Raw genomic sequence first — 12,123 nt, forward strand, 5'->3', positions numbered from 1 at the left:
AGTATTGGGCAGGCAAAGCTTCCAAGACTCTATGTTTGTCCCTGATATATTTAGTTTGGTGTTGGGTCACTGGGTGCTGTAGAAAGGTGGTTTCCAACATCGCTAAATACCAGCAACACACACATAGTCAAAAAAAAGTGTGAAATATAACGTAAACTGAATGCTGTGGATCGGCTAGACATATCATTAACTTTCACTGTAAGCGCAATATCGCAGTAGCTTAATTGCAGTATTTAAATCAAGTAATTTCATGTTGCATCATCTAAACTAGAAGCAGCTTGGTAATGTCAATAATGTGTTGCAGGGATTGATAGCCTTTGGTTAACACTCAAAATAAAACACTTATTTACAGCCATCAGCTATAAACAGAGAAACCCTTAAATGTTATATGACACATCCAATAAGCAGCTAAGAAATAAATGAAAATAAAATAGAGACCATTCTCAGAAATTGAAAAAAAGATACATTTATATAGAAAAAGGTCTTTTGAAAAATAACATTTTTGGGCTTTTTTCTAGGCGTTTATTTTATCAAACTTTTTTTTCCCAACTTTCTATGTCCTGAACTTTTTTACAGTGTGGCTTGTCCATATGCCACTTAGTCTGGTCTGATTTATAGAATGTTTTATTCTTGAAAACATGGAGAAAATTGAGTTTTTAGTGGCTGTTGACAGTATTTTTGGATTTATGGAGTGGTAAAAAGATATAGAAAAATCCCCTTTGTGCCACCAAAATGAAGCCTGGCTATATCCAATGCAAATTTTGATATGTAACAGCTCCCTTTCCAACTTTGTAATATAAAAATATACAAATCTCTTCAAATAAGTAATTATCCGAGAAAGTACGGGGATCTCCGTTAAAGATGTTACTGTATCCGTCTTTAGTGTCTCAGCTTAAGGTCCAACCTGCCTTTCAAACAAAACATTTAAACAAAAAAAATGTTTTAAAATTCCAGATTTAGACACATTGTATTGTTAAAAGGTGCACAATGCTCCAAGAGTTTGCAGATTTGTGCCTCCAGTCTTACAGCTGTTATTGTTTTCTGTACATCACAGAAGCAGGCTGAGCTGTTAGAGTTTGTGCCTCATAAGACACTGAAGACAGAGGGATTTCTGTGAAAGCTCCAATCTCTCATTCCCAGCTGTCCAAAGCTGGCCTTTAGGAAAAGCCTCATTGGAGGATATTGATGGGTGGAATAGAAGCAGCTCATGTGTGAATCTCTTAGAGAGGAAAGCATGGTTTATGCTTCAGCTTTCTGTCCTCATTCATGTTCTCATCATTTCATGCACAATCGAAGCATAACTGTCTACACCTAATTTTAAATTTGCTTTAAAATTAGTTGCATTCAGCTTACTGAGCAGAAATATTGCTTTCTAAAATACAGTGAATGGATACATTTAAACTGCTTTGTATTTGGTTGTCTCACAGTAACAAAGGACAACTTTAGGCAGCTGCTAAGGAAAAATGCACATCAAACTGCGTGCAACATCTTTCAGACTCTCCAAATGCTGTCATGTTAGTTTGTCCAAACATGTCCAAGGATTCCTTCTTTCTTACATGTTGACACCGAGGGAGTTCGCACGCTCATTAAAAAACAATGAAAACGCTGGGATGTCTGCAAAATAAACAGACACTTTACATAAGGCCGAGGTCTGTGATACACAGAGGCAAGTGTCTTCCCTGCAGCCAGCTTTCAGAGCGCCAGCCATTGAGAACAAAGAATAATGTTTCAAAGGACAATGTGTGTGTGTGTGTGTGTGTGTGTGTGTGTGTGTGTGTGTGTGTGTGTGTGTGTGTGTGTGTACGTGTAGGTGTGTGTGTGTACGTGTGTGTGTGTGTGTGTGTGTGTGTGTGTGTACGTGTGTGCACCGTGCATCCATATGTGTTTGTGTGTGATAATAATTGGATGTATGTTAATAAAGCAGCATGGCTGATGTTTCCTCATGAGCAAATGGCACAGGGAAAGCTTTGAGTTGTTCACGCTCCAGTAAAAGCGCAGACACACACACTCGCAGGCGCACGTGCACGCACATGCTCATGGGCACACAGATATGTCAGTGCATGCGCTCGCTGTGATGTCTTGGGACTTTCAGCACTGGGTCTACCAATCAGTCTGTCACTGACTTAACTGATGTTGACTAAACTAAAATGTTTACAGGTTAAATTAATTCAGTGGGCTAACATTGAGAAAAATTGTATCTGAGAAGACATTCATTCAATGTCCATTACATGGTCACTTTATTAGGTAAACAAACTAGTACCAGGTGGACTCTCTTTTTAGCCCTCAGAACTGCCTTGCTTTTTGTGCCATAGATTCAACAAAGTGCTGAAAGCATTCCTCTGAGGTTTTGGTCCATGTTCACACAGTTGCTGCAGATTTGTCAGCTGCACATGCATGATGCCAGTCACCTGTTCTACTATATCCCTATGGGGCTCTATTGGATTGAGATCCGGTGGCTGAGGAGGCCATTTGAATACAGTGAACTCACTGTTAAGTTCAAGAAACTAGTTTGACATTAATTGTATTTTGGACATGAGATGTTATCTTGCTGGAAGCAGCCAGCATAAGATGGACATAAAGGGATGCACATGTATGTGGCATTTAAATTATTCTCAGTTGGTAGTAAGGGACCCAAAGCATGACAAAAAATATCATCCTCACCATTACACTATTAACTACAAACAACTGATAGAAACCAGGGTGGATTTAAGTGTTTAAACCAAATTCAGGCAGCATTTTTCCAATCTTCTACTGCTTCATTTTGATGAGCCTGTACAAATTGTAGCTTCAGTTTCTTGTTCTTGCTGCTTCAAGGGTCAACGCATTTAGAGATGCTCTTCTCCATACCTTGGCCCTAATGAGTGGTTATTTGAGTCACCGCTGCCTTCCTTTCAACACCCAGGCACTTTATTGGTTATTCTCCTCTAACAGCTGGCATCAGAAAGACAATTTCACCAAGACAACTGCCACTTACTACATATTTTCTCTTTCTTTTTTGGTCCATTTTTATAAAACTGCCTCTGTCTTGATCATGTTGTGAATGTGTGTGTGAATGGGTGGATGACTGGATGTGTAAAGCGCTTTGGGGTCCTTAGGGACTAGTAAAGCGCTATAAAAATACAGGCCATTTACCATTTACAAAACCTTTTCCTCCAATTAGATAATAAAAATAAATACATTAACAGAAGAAAAACACACTGCAGCACAAAGCTTTTCTATTGTGCCTTCCCCTATGCAGAGGCTTAATATCTGGCTGGAATGCATTACAAATATTTCAACATGTTTGGGGCATGATCACCACCATCCATGAACTGGAGAAAGCTTTCAATAACCTCTAGTAGGACTCACCAGTTTCCCTTTAATGCAGTTTTACAATTGTTTTAAAAAAGGAAGATAATATTGAGGCACAAATTAAAAGACATTTTTGATAAATCCCGACCTTTTATTAAGAAACGCACCAGCAATGTAACAACTCTTTGTTTATGACTGACAGCAGATTACAGCAAACAAAAGAGAGAGGACTAAGAGAAGTACATACTAATTCTTCCCATTAGATCTGTGGTATCCAAAGGAGGATTATAAGGCATTACCAATTAAGTGACCTGGTTTCTTTTGAGGGTTACTCTTTAGAATGTTTTAAAATATTACCGTGACTGTGCTATTTTGCTTCACACACACTCTGAGACCCTTAACTTTTAAGTCGAAGAACCTGAAAAAAACAAAAACACTACAACACCAGAGGCTGGGACATTTTTTGCAGAGAAGACACATCATTAAAATCAAATAGCAAGTATGTGTTTCCTACAATGTGGGACTGTGGCAAATGGTGCACATGGTTCCTAAATGCCTCCACTCACTGCTGTCCATCAATTAGGGTATCAGGTTTCTGTCAACCTTTTCCCCATATCTGACAAGACTTTGTTCCTTAACCTTTGAAGCTCGGTGCAACCAACACAGATGAATAGCTGAAAAACAGAAGTAGAAAAATCCAGTGGTAAAGATCTTCACATGCTATTTTGACAAATCCTGCCTGAAGGAAACAACAATCCAGGCGGACAAATGTTGACATGTTTCGATAACAGAGCTGAAAATTGTTCAGGGAAACCATGATATTTTATTCCGGCTGATTCACCTGCAAATGTCCAAATGCTTTTCACGAATGAAAAGTGTGAAATAAGATGACAATGACACATTTAAATTTGCGAAAATGCATAAGCAACATTCATAGCAACAGGACATATATTTAGCCCCTGCTTGTCCTATGACATAGTCATGCCTGACACCCAATCTCGGCACCAATAGCCACCACAGAAACTCAAAAAGACCTAAAAATAACTGTCTCAAGTGACAAAAGACTAACCGCCATGACTCAAAAAAGGGTGACCTACATTGCTGTCAATAAAATATTCAGTGCATTCAATTTTCTTCATATTGCAAATTTGTTCAAATCTCTATAGGTCTGAATCGAGAGAAGAGATTCTGTGGCAATCAGTGTGAAGTAAACAAAGTAATAGACTGCTTGGCTTTTACGTTTACTTTCATAATGAAAGTCTTGTTTAAAAAAAAAAACAGTTCCCCCACCGGGTTACACATTTATCAGTGAATATGGCTAAACATAATTCACTGTCTCCTCACGCAGATAATAGATGTAAAAGTTGGCATTTTTTGACAATGGTATTCATCTTCTGTGACTTCTGTCCCTTTTCCACTTGTCAACCCTTCCACACTCATCAGTCAGAAATCTATTTGCACACCATTTTTCCATCTCATACTGGTCACATTTCTCTCTTGCAAGCTGTTTCGAGGCCAAGCAGCTTAAAATCCCTCTTTCCATTCGTGTAGGCTATATATTCAGCAGCTCTCCAGCACTTGGATGAAGCCTGCTTAGTTAGTCATGCTCTTACTTAGTATGATGTGCTACACTCACATTAAAGAAGCAACAGTCTTGGGCACTCCAAAACTGAGCTGATTCCAAAATGTTCCCAGCATTTCTCCAAAACTTGTTGGCCGAGTGAAGAAGTGACTCTTGGGGAGTAAAATAGCTACAGAGGGCAGTGATGCTCTTATCTAAATGTTAATGATGACATTTCTACAAGAGTTCCAAAAGGCTTTCTTATGTCTCTTCAGCAGGGTTTCTCTGAAAATACTCTGATTTCGACACCGTTTCCTTGATTCAACATGGTTCTTTTAACACGGAATGAGTATTTTTTTGTACAAATTGAGATATTATTATGTATCCCAATTTGCTACACACGAATATACTATATGTCATATTGTTGAGCATGTTTGACTTTTTCCCCATTAACAAAATCCTAAAAGGCATTTTCCTTTGAGACCTAATGATGACCTACAAAACTTAACAATCTGACAATTTAATGGAAAAAAATATTTTCTATTGGCTACAATATGTGTGTATATATATATATATATATATACACACACACACACATATCCATATATATATATATATATATATATATATATATATATATATATATATATATATATATATATAGATAGATAGATAGAGATATATACATACACATATATCTATATATATGTATATAGATATGTGTGTGTGTGTGTATTTATGGGAAGAACTGGAAATGAAGTTAGATTTTTCAGCACTGCTGCAATGTGGTGCTGCCTAGTCAAGATCCTAAATGATATCATACAATATAATGCAATATAGTTATGAGATAATCTAATTTTTTTTAAACTGATGGCAAGTGAGCAGTATAAACATGTTGGCAGTGAATCCATATCCAGCAGACTGTATCAAGCTTTAGTTCTGCTCTGCAGTGTTTTGGGGGAAAGTCAAGAGGCAGCTTCTTCCCCAGCATCAATTACCTGACTTTCCACAGTGATTTATATTAACTGAAAATGTTTACAAAACACAAATGTCCATTATGCAAAAATATATCACGCTTAATTAATCTTTGCTGCAGCGAGAGTTATTTAATCAAAACACACATCAGCTTGAACTTAAAAGTAGAAAAAAAAAACAAGCTCAAGGGAGTTTAATAATAGAGTCAGAAGATTTGCAGCCGAGTCATAGTCAATGTTTTATTCATGTTGCTTGAGAAGCACATCATCTTTATTTGGATTTAATACATTTCAGTCATTTATTTTTTCATTCATCATGCTGTGTTAAAGTGGGGCGACCAGTTAAAACAAAGCCTCCGCGGGTTTGTGTGCGTGTGTGGCGGGGTGGGTGTAATTGCTTTGCAATGTTTTAAAAGTTATGGGGAAAAACACTTGGCCAAATTGCATCATCCAGTGGAGGAGAACAGGAAAAACCTATGATAACAGATCTCTGCCATCCATGTGTGGTCTTGCCAGCCATCTTGTGGTAAATCACTGTTACTACAACATTTGATTCATGTGACATTTTCAGGGTCATGTGGCCTTGGGAGTCTTTTCCCACATACTTAAGAATAAACACAAAGAGACAGCTGCACAGCTAATGCGAGAATAAGATCAACTTGGGAAAAATGTTGTTCTCATAACTGTAAGGTGCTAGTTACTGAACCCTAACCATAAACACCCTTTTGGTTATACAACACTGACCCACTAAAGTATGCAGGATTTTGGAAACAAACTTCTATTACAGGACCAGGAAGTCTGCACATATATATCAGTTATTATACTGAATCTCATGCCTGTTCTCATCCAGTCTCAACACAGATGAGCCACATTTATATAAATCCAGCTAATCTGCTTTAGCAATAATTCAGATCCTACAGTTTCTTCCTACAATAGCAAGCCACACACAGTATAGTGTTAATCTGGTTCAGTTATTTATATAAAAGAGGAACTGGCAGCATGCTGTTAGATGACCTGAAAGATGTGAAAAATGTCAGTCCAAGAGGCTAGTACTCGACATGGCCCACATCTGTTCTCTAAATGTGGATTTAGCACCGTGCAGACATTAATTAGTAAAAGATAGACGGATGTGCTGTCATTCGAATTCATCAGGAGTCCACAGTGTTGGAATGTGACATGACTGGCTCCCACTCACTGCTAATCATGCATTTTTGTGCTCTGCTAGATTGTCTTCATCTATTAGAATCGCTCATGTTGGAGTGATTATGCTCATTGTTCTTCTCACAGTGTAAAATTACCGGGAACAATAGCATGCAATGAGAAGTTGCCATTACTCACATTTTACAAAATCATGTTAGCTGTAGGACATTCATCAGACCCGTTGTTTGGTATTGCCAAAACTAAAAGAGATTAAAAAATGAACTACTCTACATTTGTGCTCACTGTGCAGACACACTCCTGATATATGTATACAAGGCTAAAGTATCCAGGGTTGGATCTTACCACAGCCCTCTTAAGATATTGAGCTCCCATGTTTGTATTGGGAATCTATCATAATAAGGGCTGTCAGGTGGCACTGAATTATCATCAGTGTTAATTGGCATGCACAGGACATCACATGCTGAAAGCAAAGGAAACCTTATCAAGTTAAATAGTTTTGACCATCTGAGCATCTTGTTACATTTTGGATTCATGGGGCATTTAGATGACATCCAAACAGTTTATGAAGCATTCGATATGTTTTAGTCACATGGAGGCAGTAAGAAAGCTATAATCAGAACCGCAAAAATGGCATCCACGACTGAAAAATGTCACACTTTCACTTTCTCTACAGTTCTGTTTGGACATCCACTGAGTACTGAGAAAAATATCTGACTCCTTAGCATCTAACTGCTCCTATGTTAGCCTGGCTAGTGCTCACTTTGCTATTTGGAGTTTTCTGTATGAGGTAGCATTCAGAAGCTTTATATAAGGTTTAAATATTATAAACTGTAGGCGGAACTGAACGGAACAAGTGAAAATTCATTCCTGAAGCACAAACAGCTCTTGTGTGTGTGTTTGTGAGTGTGTTTGTGTGTGTGTGTGTTGTCAGAAATGCACCTGTGGTGCCTTTTAGTTGAGTTTGCTACAAGCCTAACCATCTGCTACATAAATCTCAGATTTAAAATGATAATTTTAATTAAATGATCCCACATGTGGATTTCTATGACATTAGAAACAAATCTAATGCAACTAAGCACAGTATGTCAAGGTTACCCATTCCCTAAATCACATTCATTACTGAAAATAACTTGTGTACAGCAGTAGCAATAAATCCAACACTGACTGCATGGTATTAGCAATGTTTTACTATATCAGCCTTTGATTCCAAGTGGTAATTAGTACCAATAGAATGACCTGACACCATTATCAGCTTCACTGCATTCACAGGCACACATAAATAAATCAATAACTGTACTCACAGTTGGGGAAAGTGAAGTTGATGTTCTTCTCCCCAGTCCACCTTCCAATACTGAAGTCTCTTTAAATCAGACGTGTTTAAAGTTCCCTTTTAAAATAATTGATCGATTAGCGGGCCAGCAAGAGAAAGAGACAGGAAAGCGGTTGCTAGTCACTCCGGTCCATCTCTTGATTGAATTTCCAGTGTGGTGCAATTGTATCACCAGGTGCTCAAACTGCAGGAGGGAGTGGACACAGGTCACCACACTCGACAGGGTTCTACTTTATTTGCAGCCTTAGGGGCTTCTATCAGCAGCTTTATAAAGGCAGAGAATTGGCAGACTGTGCACAAAAGCTCTCTAGAGCTTTCTGAAGAAAGCTTCAGTTAATGTTTCTGGTACTACAAATATCCTTATACACACATGCAAACACCCAAACAAGCACAGACATGTGCACATCATCACATCCTAGTAACACAGACAAAATAGAATAACACAAGGCAGAAATATGAATGGGCATGTAGATGCGCACATTAAAACCTTCTTATTTCTGATATAGAATAAAAATGTTTAAAAAAAACCTTCTGGAAAATACTCACGATAAATATATCCTCTGAGTTATGTTAAATGAAGGACACTGGATATCGGCTGTTAACCTGAGCGGAATGCATAATTCAGAACAGGTCAGAGCAGAGTGTCACATGCAGCCTGGTCCTTTGTCCATTCACAGCCATCAGGTTACACTGGTGCTTTTGACAGGCAGCTGATCACTTTCCTTTAGAGTAAACCTTGCTGATGAGGGGGATCGGTGAATGACACACTGCCTTTCAACTGTGATTTCATGCTACTCACATTTCTCATTACTGTATTTTGTGATAACACAACAGGCAATATTAATTTCAGTTCATTTCGGTTTTATTTATATAGCACCAAATCATAGTAGTCATCTTAATTTCACAGGATCAAAAAACGCTCATTAGCATGCTGAAACAGAGCTGGGCTCGTAGTAATATATGGGAATTTAAAAACTTTTGAAACACATCTGAATCCATTTAAGTCACACAAGTTGGATCAGTGTCATTTTTATCTCCCATTAAATGTACTGACAGTGTTTCTTTTTTAAATAATGTGCTGTGATTAAGGCTCATTTATGGTGAATAATTGTGCTGTTTTTGGTGTAGATGCATTTTAAATACGCAAGCTCTTTCATCTTGGTTTATTATCACAATTTTGTAGCTGACATATAAGAAGGAGAGTCATATGGAAGGCTGTAACTGAATACTGCGTCTAAACATGGATCCAAAACAGAAGAAAAAAAACATGTAACAGAGTTCTTAAGCAGAAGATGACATATTCATACTGCTTGTTTTAACCAAATCCTGTGGGTATTTTGGCTACCAGAGCATAACAGTAGTAATAAAGTAGTAATAGGTTAATTTTTTATCAAAGCTGCTTGGCCCTCAGGGACTATTTTATTAATCTAAAGCCATGAACATAACATAATGTGATATACATAAATGTTTAAGTGGGTAGTGCTGTTTTCTATATAAAGCCTGTGAATATTTTTCAGCTTGCTGCTACCAAAGACAGACGATGTGAAATGCCGGTGCATTTAATACTCCTTACAGAGAGGATAGGCTGTGTTTTAACACCACCTTATTAAAAGTGGCATCTGTGCAAACACTTGAGTGTACTCTGAAATAAGCAAACAGGGTTGTCCCTGTTTCAACATAATGTGAATCAGAGGATATCAGAGCGTGGCTGCCTCTGTGGACAGCTGCACTGCACTGTGTCTGCTAACCTTGTGCCTGTGTTTTCTCCATTTAACGCACACCATAAATGTATCCCAGAGTGAGCTCTTTAGCATCCTCTGCTGTTCTCTGTGAGGAGAACAGGGATTTGGTCTGATCTTGTTAAATCAGGTCAGCATTATTCAGACATCTGTGGAAGCAGGAGAGCAAATGGGATAATGGACTGACGGGATAGGTTTAAGGAAGCGAGTGGGTGGAAAAGGTGGGGAGTGCCAGCTTTGTGTATTAATAGTTTTGACAATATAGCCCTTTTCACTGAAGACATTCTGTATTGTCACAGCAGGACAAGCAAATGTGCATAAAATGATTAATAATGGCTGAGCTGCATTTAGAGGGAGTACACTCTTGACCAATTATCTAGTTGGATAAGCAGTTAAGAAAGTGGATGGATGGATGGATGGATGGATGGATGGATGGATGGATGGATGGATGGATGGATGGATGGATGGATGGATGCTCACTGTCACGCTTTCATGGCTGACTGGGATATTCAACAGAACAAAGTAAATTTTCTAGTACTGCCTGTGATTTTACAAGGACTCATAATGTCTGGTTTTAAAAAGGCCTTTCACTGGAGGTTTGAAGTATAATTCTGAAAAGCTGTCATTTAGTTTTCCTTGATGTGCATAAATCAGAACCAAAAGCACTGAAATAATGTTACTTTCTCTCCTCTTAATCTTGGCAGATGGAGAACCAGCCTTATACAAAACCCAGCACTTCCTATACATACAACATACTTGCCATACATACTTAGTGTATGGGAAGGATATAATTATGTTTACTCCAGAAAATTATGGTTATTGTAGTATACAATCATATTAGTCTATATAACAGGTATCAGGTACAGTAGTGTCCGGGTACACTTAGCCTGTAGCAGTTTAAAGGTATCATACATTATTGTCAGTGCCACATGTTGTACAGGGTCAGGATATAAACCTTGGAAAGGTGTCATATCAGGTACACTGCCATGTTAGAGCTTAGTGAAAGTATAGTGGCACTCTCTTGGAAGAGAGCAAAGTAGAAGCCAAAATATATGAAATAACATACGAGACTGGAGCAAAGTTGGAAAATTATATTTGCATTTCACATATTATATATATATGGTGCAGTAAAATAAGGTTAGGGGAAAACATTTATTCATTGCCCAATGCTGGCACATCTACAGTCGTGGTGATTAATCTGGATTATCCATACTGGGGAAAACAAACAAACAAAATAAATAAATAAAGAAGCGACAGGTTGAGCTTTACATATAAATACTGGTGAGCTTTATGTCTAACTATTGATAATCTTTGTAGAGCATAATTTATGAAACCTCTACTAAATTGATACATTATAAAATAAAGGTAACCATTAATCTGCAGCACAAAAATGTATAATGTAAAAAAAATGTATGACCAAATACTCATGTATGACAATTAGGGTGCTGGTTAATAGTAATGGTATTGATGGAGGCCGGTCTACCTCATTTTGGATCAGCTGGTAAATGAACGTGACTTCTTCCCCCCCCCCCCCCCCCCCCCTTTTTTTTTTTTCTTCTTTTTGCTTGAGACTGAAAAACAGTAGTTTTGCCACAAGATGGCAGTGTGCTTGACCGATTTATATTACTCCCAACCCTCAAGAGAGCCTATGATGAGGACTTTATGATGAATATTTGATTTATTTTAATAAATTAACATAAAAATTAACAGAGCTTTTCAACTGCATCCCGCGCTGACCTGTCAGAGACCCCCTTTTTGTTTGTTTTGACGTCCTTTTCTTTTAGACCGTCTTACCTTACATAACCAAGCACAGACTAATTACATTTGAAATGCATTGGACTACGGGTGTTTGTCAAGGCAGCTGTTTCTTTTTATAAGCCTCTTAACTCGATCAGTTTCATTACCACGTGTGACATGTTTGAAAACCATAATTATTCCACAGGCAATACATGAAGGATGTTACACAAATGCTGCAGCTGTATTAAGCTAAAAAGTCACTCTAACCCTAGCAAAGGTACATCTATATTTCTAGACTACATTTATGGTAAAATATTATATGGTTGTACA

General features: G+C 37.9%; 1 protein-coding gene across 1 annotated transcript in view; it reads right to left on the reverse strand.

The window, feature by feature from the left end:
* Positions 1-8,457, reverse strand: part of xirp2b (xin actin binding repeat containing 2b) — a 34,386-nt gene extending 25,929 nt beyond the window's left edge. Inside the window, exon 1 of the mRNA XM_085385526.1 lies at positions 8,289-8,457. The gene's annotated coding sequence lies outside the window, so the exon portion shown is untranslated. The remainder of the gene's footprint in view (positions 1-8,288) is intronic.
* Between the last annotated feature and the right edge of the window lie 3,666 nt (positions 8,458-12,123).

Source organism: Rhamphochromis longiceps, linkage group LG16 (genome assembly GCF_057381845.1).
Source record: "Rhamphochromis longiceps isolate RC_006_pf linkage group LG16, R_longiceps_female_GT1.1, whole genome shotgun sequence".
Taxonomy (NCBI): Eukaryota; Metazoa; Chordata; class Actinopteri; order Cichliformes; family Cichlidae; genus Rhamphochromis; species Rhamphochromis longiceps.